Consider the following 12,761-nt stretch of genomic DNA (forward strand, 5'->3'; position numbering starts at 1 on the left):
TCTTGCGTTTATTTTTTAACGAGCATGAACTTTATGTTAAAATTGCTCGTTGATAAGTTTGCATGCCCCCAGCATAATAACGCAAATCGAGGTGCATGACCCCCAAGCTTCATTGCATTCAACTCGGTGGTTGGAATGAAGGTTTACCTTTGAGAAAGGGGATTTTTTTCATTTTTTAATGAGGTTGACACAAGACAAGGACCGTCCTCGGCGTCCAAATCCATTAGATGTAGAAGGTTTCATATTCCACTATGGCCACTTCCGCCAGATTACTCGGAGGTGGTATGGCAAAAGTACCCATTAAGGCAGGGTCTTTTAGGAGACCTACTCCAATATTTTGGAGCGAATGATTCCTTCCATGGATCATTGGAATGCTTCCCGTAACTTGCGAACTGTTGGAGAGAAAATTTTGTTGGTCAACGATTGTAATTCCTCCTTGGAAGGGAAATGCAATCTTCCTAAAATAGGTCGACACAACAGCTGCTATGGCATATATCCATGGTCTTCCTAGTAGGATGTTGTAATCAAGATTCCCATCGATGACTTCAACATCTATTTCTATCGTTTTTCCCTCTAGTTCAACTTTCAAGTTATTTAGTATACCATATGGGGTATATGTCCTTCCGTCGAATACTTTTAATGTCGTCGCAGACCTCGACAAGGTTGGAGATCCTAAAGTTTTCCAGCAACTCATCGACATAATGCATGTAGATGCCCCCTCATCAATAATTGTTCGATGAACAATTTTGTTGAGGGCTTTCACTTGAATAAGGAAAGCTAGTTGAGCTGGTAACTGAGGGTCATATCCTTTATGATCAAAGGCCACAAGATTGGAATCCATTGGGTCAATTCCACCTATTGCTGATAATAAAGCTTGCTCTTGGGAGAATCAATTTTGCGGTACCTCAAGTGTCGACATAACGGACGGCGATTGGGCCAGGTCCTCTATCTGTGCTATTTTCGTACAAGGATTAAATGTCGATTTGTGTACTACTCCCTTTTGCGACTTTATCATTGGCTCAAGGACGACGGGTGGCACAACTTCGGTCAAAGTTGTTGTCGAACTACTAGGTTGTTCATTAGCCTTGTTGTTCGACAGCTTTGGATTCATGTAATCCTTATTCCTCGTCAAAGCATCATTTTGCTGCTTTGATACAGACAACATAAGCACTTGGGATCGGGAAGCATTTTGATTCGCAACCAGTTCGGTTCTCGGGTTTGGAAACGGATCGGTCAACACAGCTGAGGTTTTCGAACTCTTAAAGAATCTTTTAAGCGCAGCTTTGTATGGACAATCTGCTCTCCAATGATGAGGATTTCCTTTTTCTCCCTTTCTTTTTCTTCTTGCCCCCTGGTTGCTTCAGTCCTTTGCCCTTGTCGTCCGACATGGCACTTACTTCCGAGGCAAGAAGTTCCTCATTTGCATTTTGACTGGAAATCATACGGGCCTTTTTAGATATAGCCTTTGTCGATTTCATGTCTGTTGCGCCAATCACGCCATCGCCGGCATGAGAGTCACTATTTGACTTAGGAGGAGGAGGAATTGAAAATTCTGGTCTAGGGGCGTCAGGTATTTTATCATAGAGCGTGCTGGACTGAGTATATACTAAGTCTAGATATTGTGCACGAGAAATAACTTGCTCCTCCGTTACGACTCCCCCCTTGGCCACATCTTCCGTTATGGTAGGAAGTAACGACTTTATAAACCATTCAGCTAACAGCTGATCTGGAACGTAAGTCTTTACCATCCTGCGACGATGACGCCACTCATGTATATGATCGGATATATGTGTTGTCGTCGTCTGCTTGAAGTTGGTTAAGATTTCCGTTCCAGTTTCATACCTTATCGGTAATTGAAAATGGGTTAAGAAAGTCGTGGCTAGGGAACTGAAATTGTCGAAAGAGGCTCTAGGTAATTCAATATACCATTTAGCCGTTGGACCTGTCAATGTCCTCTGAAAAAGGCGAAGCCTTATCGAATCATCGTTCAGGGTGTTCGACGAACACCACAGATGAAAATTCATGACGTGATTCGATGGGTCTTCACCTGGATTTCCATTGAATTTAGGAATGTCCGATGGAAGTTTATGCGGAATCGCTAGCCACCAAGGGGCATAAGCAATTGGATCATTCGTCAACCGGTTTAGATCTGGTAATTCTAGAGTTGCTACAAAGGGCAACTGTTGATTCAGGTTAGGCGGAGCATACCCAGGATAAGATGGAATCGCCTGAGCAGTGGGTCTTTGCATACCAGCATAATATATTTGATGCTGGCAACTTTGACAAGTTTGATGGGCATAACTGTTATTATACGGTTGCCCATTACTTACAAAGACTTGTTGCTCGGGTCCTTGATATGATTGCTGGAATTGCGGTTGTTGAGTTTGAACCAGCTCCGGTTGTTGGACCATTTGCTGTTGTCCAATACTGGATGATTGACCAAGATGAGGAGTCATAGTACTTGTTTGAGCCTGAGTCGCTCCAGATAAGGAGGCACTAACCGGAGGTTGTGATTGAGTTGTCGAGACAAGAGGCTGTTGTATGGCAACCTGAGAAACTTGGGGTTGACATACAACAGGTAGCGCTTGTACTTGCGACGCAATCAACATACCAGGTATAGTGGCAACATTCGACACAGGGTGGACTGGTTGCATTGAATATGCAACCCCTCGTTGCTGAGGCAGTATTGGTACCCATTCGCTGGATGTAATTCCAGTTTGACCTGAACTTTGTTGTAAACTCCCATATGGTTGTTCTTCGGGGGGGGAACAATGAAAAGGCATACTGCCCTCCAGATGGTGGCAATCCAGTGCTTAAAGGGTAGATTGGCCTTTGAAGACACATTGGATCGAGTTGTCGAGTTTCAACATAAGAAATACCAGATGATAATCCGGATGAAGAAATAGGAACTAACCATGTCGTCGAAACAGTCTCTGATTGGACTCCAACTTGTTGTTGACAATTTGCCGGGACAGATGGTATACCAGCGAACATCGTTGGAGTAGCAGCAGGAGGCTCTGCCGTTGCTGTGTCGGATGACACAGTCCTGGATGTCGACGGTTGTTCAGACATATTTAGTCTATCCAAAGGATTTCCTAGCGATTCTACAAGAACTTTGTGATGAAGGTAGACTAACTTCGAAGATCAACGCAGGAATAAAGGGTGATTGTTCCGTTTAAAATAAATTGTTAACGACGCTTTAGACACAACTTGCTTTTTCAGTTTTAAAGAGTCGAGAAAAAGCTAAAGATGACTCTAGTCTCCTTCGATGTTTTAACGAGCCCGAAGTGACAAATGCTCGGATGGACATTTTCTGTTATAGGGTCTGAAAAAGGCCAAAAGAAAATGCTCTGGAGATCTAGGCAGAGGGTGTGCCAAACTTTTCGTAAAACCATAGAATACGTTTTACGGTACGGGTGGTCGATCTTCGTGAATGCTGTGTTCACTGCATTGCGATCAGTAGGGCGGCCGACACGGCTTCCTAAGGATAAAGGATATATGCCTATAGGGGTCTCCCAATATATACGCGACGGTATGTGGGATCACAAGTCCGTATTAGTGCTATCGTCCCTCAGGAGGAATCACCCACCTTCGTAGAGATCGACAGTCACTACGTTTAACGACGCCGGAACACGTCTCTACCTAGACCTCTATGTTGAGCGTTATGTTGCAAAGCGTTGTTAGGTTCATTCAATATATTTTAAGTTGATCTTTTTAAAGTTTGTCTTTCAGGATCACCACGAGATGTATTGGTACAAATTCCTAAATGCAGTCTAAGATGATAAGCAAGCTTTATAATCTTTCAACTTTGAAAATCCTAGCTACTAAGGGAAAAGAGAGCGAATATCTTTTCTCAAAGAGCAATCAGCACACTCTAATGCACTCTTCCTAAATCAAGCATGCAAACTTATCAAAATGCAAATGCACAATTCAGGTGTTTGTTTTCACTTTCTTAGTATAAATGCCTACAAAGAAAACTTTTTGCACAACTTCGAATTTGCTTTTAAACGACTGAAAATAAACAAGTTTACTTTTTCCCAAATCAACAAGGGTAGAAGAGATTACAATCACTTTGCGATTTTTCGAAAGAAATACTTGTTTCGACACTTAAAAGTGACAAATTCAAACCAATAAGCAAAAGCAAATGATAATCAAATTGTCAACAGCCAATGAACTCTCTCCTAAGATCACAATCAATCACTCAATCAGATCTGAATCAAGGCTACAGGATGACTATTTCGGTCATGCAAAGGAAAACTGTAAATGACGCCACAAACACATAAAAACACTTACACTCCTTTTGTACAAAAATGAGGCGGAATTCAAGCAAAGAAAAGGGGTTATCAGACTAGTACCTATGCTGGTTAAAGGCTGCAAAAATAGAGATCAAAACAGGGCAGAAGACAGCAGAGAACCCCAGCTGCACAAGGAAAAACTGGTTCAACGCAACCTCAACACTGTGGTTTTGACATTCAGTGCAGGTAGCCTTCACGAGACCTGTGCTGAAATGCAGAATGCCTTCACAACAGTCGCACTGAAGAAGAAACTCTCGTTTCTCTTGGGTTCCGGGTCATAAAATGCTCAAAAATCAACTGTTACAGGCCAAATCCGAAACACAAGCAAGGTATAAACAAAGGGATTCTTTGAGAGGGTACTAAAGACTATCACAAAGGATCATCAAGTCATTTGTGAGTCCATTGTTGAGATCATAGACAAAAATCCAGTGAAGGATCAAGGCAGCAACATTTTACTTTGCAAAGCAGTTCGATTGTTGCCGTTGAGTCTATGAAGTAAACAATGATGTAAACACAAACAAAATGACAAAAACAAATGTCACCAGTGGAGTCGCCAATTTGTTGTGGGGAAAAATGCCTATTTAGGACGATTCTATCCACTAAAGGTGTGACAATGCCTTAGCAACAAACGAATACAGCTATTATGATTCCTTCCTTTATGAAATATGAAAGAGGGGAGATTGGAAAACTTACCGTTGTCTTCCGGTTGTCCCTCGATCTAGATCCTCTTCTCTTTGTGTGTCCACAGCTACTTGCCTCCTCGCTTGATCAAGAGAACAACTACTTGAATCCCACGAGATCACAAGAGAACAGCTACCTGTGACAAGAGAACAACTACTTGCAACAAGAGAAGAACACAGTACAAAGGAAAATATACATATTCATAAATGATTCAAGATTAGAAGTAAATCAAATATACTAATGCAATCATACAAAATACATCAGCATATAGGGAAGAATCAAGATAGCTTTATTGAAAGTAACAAGATTCAGGAAGAGATACAACCCATAGGGTTCCAACCCAGCATCTCCTTCCCAGCAGAATGGAATTCCTTCTTCAATTCCCTTCAAAGCATAACACACCCAATGTTTCTAGCCACAAACAAACAGCAATTCTTTGCAAATACGAAATTCCAGCCTCCTTTGACCTCATGAGAGAGATCTATATATAGGAGTTTTGGAGAAAGGATGAGTCAGCTTAAGGCTGGCATGAAGCTGACTAGTGTCCTCTCCCACTTCAGTTGTTGAGTCCACTTGGAGGTTCTTTCTTCCACTTGGATATTTGGAACCTCTTACTCATCACCAGTCGAATTCCCTGATCCAAGTGTCATTTTGGAAGCTTCCTGGGCATTGACACCTTGAGAAATGAGTCTGCCACTTGTCCAGTTACGCTCATCGCAGGTAGCCTTCTTTGCAGTTGACATTCAGCGCAGGTAGAGAGTGGAGCAGTTGACATTCAGCGCAGATGCTCAGTGGAGCAGTTGTCATGATCCAGAATTGCCTTGTTTTTGAGTGTTTTCAGGTGGAGAACTTTTGTAAACTGCTGTGGTTTGCTGGCCTTGTTCCTCTAGGGGTAGGAACAACATGTTTAGGGACTTTGGATCCCTTAATTATTGACATTTCATGCTCGGTGATGCAAGGCAAAAAAATGTCTATAACAAACTAACACTAATCTATTGCTAAGAAATCATAAACATGCTATTTTTAGACTGTAGTTGTGAATCCTTGCACCCATTCTCCCACAAAAGAGGTAATGTAGAGGCCTCAACCGCGAGATTTTATAGATTAATCTCTACTAAAGTGCAAGAAACTATGAAACGTATTGAAATAAAGAAGAAACACAAGTATAATAAGAGGAACTCAAGACTATAGGTTGGGCAAAATTGTAGCTGAAGAAACTCCTTGATCTCGAAAATGGTGGATCTTATCCCTCTTGATATTCACTTGGACTAGGAGTCAATCGAGTAGCAATGAAATTGAACTAGTGAGAGAGGATATTGTGATCCTAGGCTAATTTTAGGGAGTTAAGGATGTGAACAAACCCCATAGATTCTCCCTAGTTGTCTCAATGAAGCCCCTTGCATGGTAATACCCTAAAAAATGCTTCATTTTCCTACAATTAAACCACATTATGCCACATACTATGAAAAACACCTTTTACTCCTCCTACTAAGAATAATATAACAAAAAATGTTAATTAATGTAAGAGAAGTATAGTTTTAAGGGTGGAGGATGGCATATTGATCTTCAAAATGTACCTATTGATGGGACTCATCATTAGCTTCCATTTCCTTATCTACAAAAAAATCATAATATATTTTAGAAACTTCTTGTTGTTCTTAACTATTGAGGATGAAACAAGCATTGCAAGTTGTAGCAGTGTTTTATGATTAGCCTATTCCAATTTTTTTTTACGACACGTGTAATAAGCATGTCAAGGAATCTAGTTTTTCACTCCAAGACGAAGCACATTCCAATCAAGTATCACTTCTTGAGGGAGAAAGTTGCAAATAAGGTTGTAAATCTCATATATGTTCCTACAAATGAAAAAGTTGTTGATGTTCTCACGAAGTCACTTCCTATAGAATAGTTTGAGTATTTTAGGGAAATTTTGGGAGTTGTTCTTATTGCCTCCCTAAAGATGACAGTTGTATTTTCACCATTTAAAAGTGAGTCTTTGAGGTCCACACGATCAACATGAAAAAGAAATATTGTTGAAAGGAGAAGCATCAAAACAAGGGGAGCATGTTTGTGTAGTTGCATTGATGTCACAGGGGGGGAGATTCATAGTAATCAAACAAAAGGTAAAAGGAGAGATTAATAATGATCAAACAAAAAGGTAAAAGGAAAGATCGATAGTAAAAGGAGAGGTGTGAGTGATAGAAACATAACATCAGAAGAAAAAATAGCATAAGTACATCTTAGGAGGATCAACACTCAAAGGAGATAGTTTGCACCACTCAAAGGAGATAATTGAAGTTAACAATTTTGCTAAGGATGTTTTGTTTGATCTTGGTATTGCCATCAACGCCAATTTTGGAGAATGTTGGAAATGTGTTTTCATTGATATCGATAGAGAAACAAGTAGAACATGTCAAAAAGATGTCTCATGGCACATGTTCCAGGGACAAGAAGAACGATCAAGATGAAAAATTATGAAGATAGTTTGAAGCCATTTTTCAGGAAATAGATGAACTAAAAGGGAAACTTAGGCCTAATCATGTTGAAATTTATTTGAAAGATATTTCCAACGATATATAGAAGTATGCAAATGGTTACATGGATAGAGAAATTGAACCGGTCAAGTTGGAGTCCCCACAGTCAAAGATAAGCAGTAAAAATTGAGAAGCTCGGACGCTGGAAAAGACAAAAGTATAGAGTAGCAGATCCAAAAGTCTGGAAACATAGAACCCCTGAAGTACCAAAAGCATGTAACATGGTGGAAATAGAATGGTTCACAATAGCCATGGGAGCCTCACTGAATGAACCTATGGCATATCATGTGCGTTTGTCTCATACTAAACAATAACCCAAATTTGACCATATCTTGGAAAATACCTATAAAAATCCCATTATTTAACCCCATACCAATACAAACCCAATACACCTTCCCAATTTAAACAACCTCTACTTTCACTAGATATTGTAGGTATCCATTTTTTCATTAACTTTGAGCTCCATTTTTTGTATCTGCCAATATAAAAACCCTTTACCCCCTATATATCCCCTAATATATTATGCCATTTTTTCATCAATAAATATACCCCAATATGAATCAACGTGCTATGGTATTTCTCCCCTAATGAAGTCCCCGTGACAGTAGAAGGGTTAGAAGCCTAGAACCCCATAGACACAGAAGCTTTGAAGGTTAGAACCCCATAACTCTTTAGAAAACAAATACCCAAAACTCTCCATGGACCAGGGAATCAATGTTCCATCTCAGCATAATGGAAGCATTAGGTGGGCCATTCCTGAAAGGTGAAGAGCCCATAGAAGAGACTAGAGGGATGACATGAGACAAGGTAGGCGTGGCTCTAAAAATAGTGGTGAGCGCATTGATTAGTGAAGTTTTAGATTGGGATTAAATAGTTAAATGTCGTGCATGGTTTTTGGTGGGTCGAGCCTCATGTGTCCTATCAGTGATTCAGAGACAACTTCGATAGGGTCTGAAACATGTTAGTTAAAGTGAAAGGGGATGTCGGAATTGGAAAAATTCCCATACCATCAATCGAAAAATCAACGAGGGAGGTTCATTTTGAAATTGCCCTTCTCCATACCACAAACAACTAGCAAGGGGAGGTGTAAACCACAAGCAAGTTTCTTAAAGGAGCGAGGCATGTCGACATGGACATTTGTGCAGTGAAAACCAATCGGAGAAGACCCAGGAAAAAGGAGCTAATTCTAATATGACGAATTTGGAGACATTTTTGTTATAAAAATAATAAGGCCCATGGAAGTGTGTTTGGTAGTGCATCTATATTTTAGTGGTAATGGCGTGTTGAAGTGCATGAGCTACATGCATAGAAGGATGAGTTGAAATCTATTTTAGCATGATTAAGCCTGATAATGGCATCGATGGTTTGACAACCATTTTAGTGACATTTTTGGCAGACTTATAGTTAAGAGGAATATATAGAGCCTTGATTTTGACAAAACTACCAGTTAAGAGGCAATTTTGGTAGTTTTGGCTAAGTTTTGAGGATCCCTAAAATTATTAAACCTCAGCTAAACTATGTTAAACAACCAGAATGATAAAGTAAGTAGGAAAACAACAATTTAACTCAGAGATTGAGCCCAAAAATATAGATCAGATATTGATAACATGAAGAGAAGATTTAGAAGACTAGACTAAACAAGACAAAGGAAAAAACAAGAAAACCATGCAGCAAGATAACTTAAGTCTTAAACTAAACATCGCAACTCTGAATTCTTTAAAAGAATAATTCGAGGAGAAGAGTGATGAATAAGTAATGATGAGTGTAGAAGATTATGAAAGACCAACAAAGTGTTGGAGAGTGTGTGTGTGAGAGTTGTTGGTGCAACATAATGCATGGTTGTGGTATGCATCAAGGGCTAAATATATACTGTTTCTCGTGTGATTCGCATCAATAATTAGATATTTTTGAAGGTTTTTGCATCAGTAATCAGAGATTACCAAAGGTGTTTGTATGGTGGTTTTTTTGAGAAGTTGCAGTGAGAAAAATTTACTTCTTGATGAGGTAATAGGTCTATTATTTCTAGTCTAAAAATAGATGAAAGATGATTCAACAAAGCCAACAAGTGGTAGCTTGTAGATGAGGGGTTGGAGCTCCTTCCAGTGGCTACAGATAAACGTTTGGTGGAAAGAGTGCCTTTCAAGAGGGACTAGTAAACGACTAGGGGAAAGAGTCCCTTCTAGTGAGTATTTGTAAATGAGCAGGGGTAGAAATCCCTTTTAGTGGTAGTTGATAAACGAGTCAGGATAGAAGTTCCTTCGGTAGCAATTGATAAACCTAAAAGTGCTAGCTTGTAGGGAAATGTAATCAAGTTGAAACTTGTAATAAAAGAAAGGTTAATGGATTTTCTTTATGTTGCTGATGTTCTTATGATATTATGTCTCTAATGATTGAGTTGTGTTGTTGATCCATGAACTATTGCTAAAGTGATTAAAAAATATAATTTGGGAAAATTTATATAATTTGATCACACTACTGATTAACCGGCCACCCCCGGCCCCCCCCAAGTAGTGTCTTAGTTTCTCCTAGTTTCTAGTAGAGATTAGAAGAATCAAATTTCTCCTAGTGCAAACCTTTCCTGAAGTTTTTCACTCAACAAGAGATTGGCATCATGAGTGATTGTTCTCTCTTGGCCCTTGCTAGACTTTTATTTTTTAACAACTTACATAGATCTTGATCCACGGGGATGTTGGTGGCCACCCACCTATCCCATTTGGACCCCCATAATCATCTCTTTCAGTTTTTCAGTTTCCTTAATTATAGCACAGTTTACTATTTTTAGCAGTTTTTCGGGTCCTAAACTTCCGGAGCCGTTTTGAGGCCCTAAACGACGTTTTGGGGAAATCCACCGCCAATGATTTTTTTGATAAAAATCAACTTTTTCGTCGTAGTCCTCGGAGAGATCTTTCCAACGGGCTATCATGCGCATCAAACGGAGATAATACGACCAATTCGCGACCCCGGGAAGTTGGCTGTCCAACTCACCCCAAAACGGGGCCCACAATTTGGCGTTTCATCTTCTAGGGTTAGGTTTTGGAATGTGAAGGGTTTTCCATTGTTTTTCAACAATAAATAGGCCCTCGAGCCTCATTGTAACACAGTTCAGAAGCATGTAGCCGCACATCTCTTCTCAGAGATAAGCTATCATCGCCCTAGCTAGTTTATTTCCATTTCTGGTTGTAAGCATATTTCAGTATTTTATAGTAATGAAATGAAGTATTATTTCCGCTGCATCTTTGTGTTTATGGTTATATATGTATTTTATTGCGTTCCTCTTTAAATCCGGATTAGTGGTATCAGAGCGGTCTGCTCTTTCTTTGTTTTTCTTTGCATGTCCCCAACGAGGTCTGGATATAAGGAGGTAGGGCTTGAATTGGTCGAACCTTTGTAAGACCAGCCTCGCAAATCTCGACGACCTCCCATTGCGGATGAGAAGAAAGATGAGGGGGCAAGAGATCCTATCAGAATGTTGCTCGAAGAAGCCCTCGAGCGGCAAAGGAACGCGATGATGGATAACTTTGCGCAGATCCTTCAGCGGCTACCCAGAGGCGACGCATCGGCTTCCAACAGCTACTCTGGAAACGCCACACCGTTTAAGGTACAAGTTAATTTTGAAATCCCCATCTTCGAGGGTCAAATAGATGCAGATGCCGTAGATAAATGGTTAAATCTGCTAGATGGGTATTTTTCTGTTCATGAATTTTCAAGTCGCGAAAAGATTGTTTTCGCTCTTCTCAAAGCAGCCCCCCACGTCAAGGACTGGTGGGAAACATACTGCGAACAGAAGGATGAAAGTACAGGCTCACTGTTTTCAGCCGCACCCACTTGGAATGACTTCCGGGATGCCATCAAGGAGCAATACTACCCTATCAAAAGCTATGAGGACAAATACATCAAATGCACCACACTGCGACAGGGACGAGACCAAGATGTGCCGGAGTTCACAAACATTTTTCATACCCTTCGCACACAATTGGGTATCAAAGATTCTGAGCTGCATCTGGTACTCAAATACCGCAGCTACCTACACAGATACATCCAGGAAGAGATGGAGTTCTTGAACATCTCCTCACTCGACACAACATACTGATACGCTGTCAAAATCGAGCAAAAGTTCAAACAAAAGGAGCGAGACCTTGGATCTGCAAATCCAAAGCCCAAAGGACAAAGCCAAGGCGGGGTGACCCAAGACAACCCGTCGAAGCCGCAAGAAAAGAACAACACCACGAAGCCGAAGAAGGACACAGGAAAGTGGTGTAAGTTCCACAAGAGTCCCACTCATAACACAAGTGAGTGTCGGACCAAGCAGTCGTTGGTGGCCGAGTTGAAGGTTTCTGAATCAGATGCATGTTCAGACTCTGAGTCAGAACCCAACAAGGGGAATGAAAAAGGGAAGCAGATCTTTGATGCGGATCCCAACGCCACTATTGCTACTGCCAAGATCCAGAAAAATGAGCCCGAAGATCCAGAGGAGGGGGAACGTCTTTTCCACTCACAGATGTGGGTGAAGGGTTCGCCGCTGCAATTCATTGTCGATAGTGGCAGCCAAAAGAACCTCATTTCAGCAGAGGTCGTGAAGCGGTTGGGCCTACCAACTACACCACACCCACAGCCGTACAGTATCGGTTGGCTTCACGAAGGACGAGATCTCAAAGTTCGCCAGCAGTGTCGCCTTCCCTACAGCATCAAGCCCTTCACAGACGAGGTATTGTGTGATGTTACACCTCTAGATTTTTGTGATGTACTATTAGGCCAGCCATACTTGTGGAGGCGACATGATTTGTATGAGTCAAGGCCTCGCGCTGTCATCATTTCTTTGGATAATTCATTATACAGGATACCGGAGGTAGCCCCACCTACCGCCACCTCTTTGATCACTACTAAGAAAAGCAACAAGCTCATCTCACAGACTAGGAAATTTATTTTCTGTCTGGTTCTCTCCCAAAGTAAGGGGAAGATCGTTGCTACATCCATGACCTCCGCGAAGGGTTCCTCCACACAACAGCAGCAACAGAGGGATACAGTCATGACAGAACACAGGAACAACTTCTCCTTACCCGGAGGGGTACCACACAAGTTTCAGGTGGGCGACAAAGTTTGGTTACATTTGCAGAGGGAGCGCCTTACCAGAACCCATCAGAAACTCAGACCACTTCGACATGGTCCTTACACCAGTAACAAGGCTACGGGAAACAATGCTTTGAAGCACAGCATTCCTCCATTCCTTCGCTTGCACCAAGTGTTCAATGTG

The sequence above is a fragment of the Pinus tabuliformis genome, chromosome 7 (assembly GCF_031772625.1).
Source record: "Pinus tabuliformis cultivar Carrire ecotype Pingquan chromosome 7, CPIR1, whole genome shotgun sequence".
NCBI lineage: Eukaryota > Viridiplantae > Streptophyta > Pinopsida > Pinales > Pinaceae > Pinus > Pinus tabuliformis.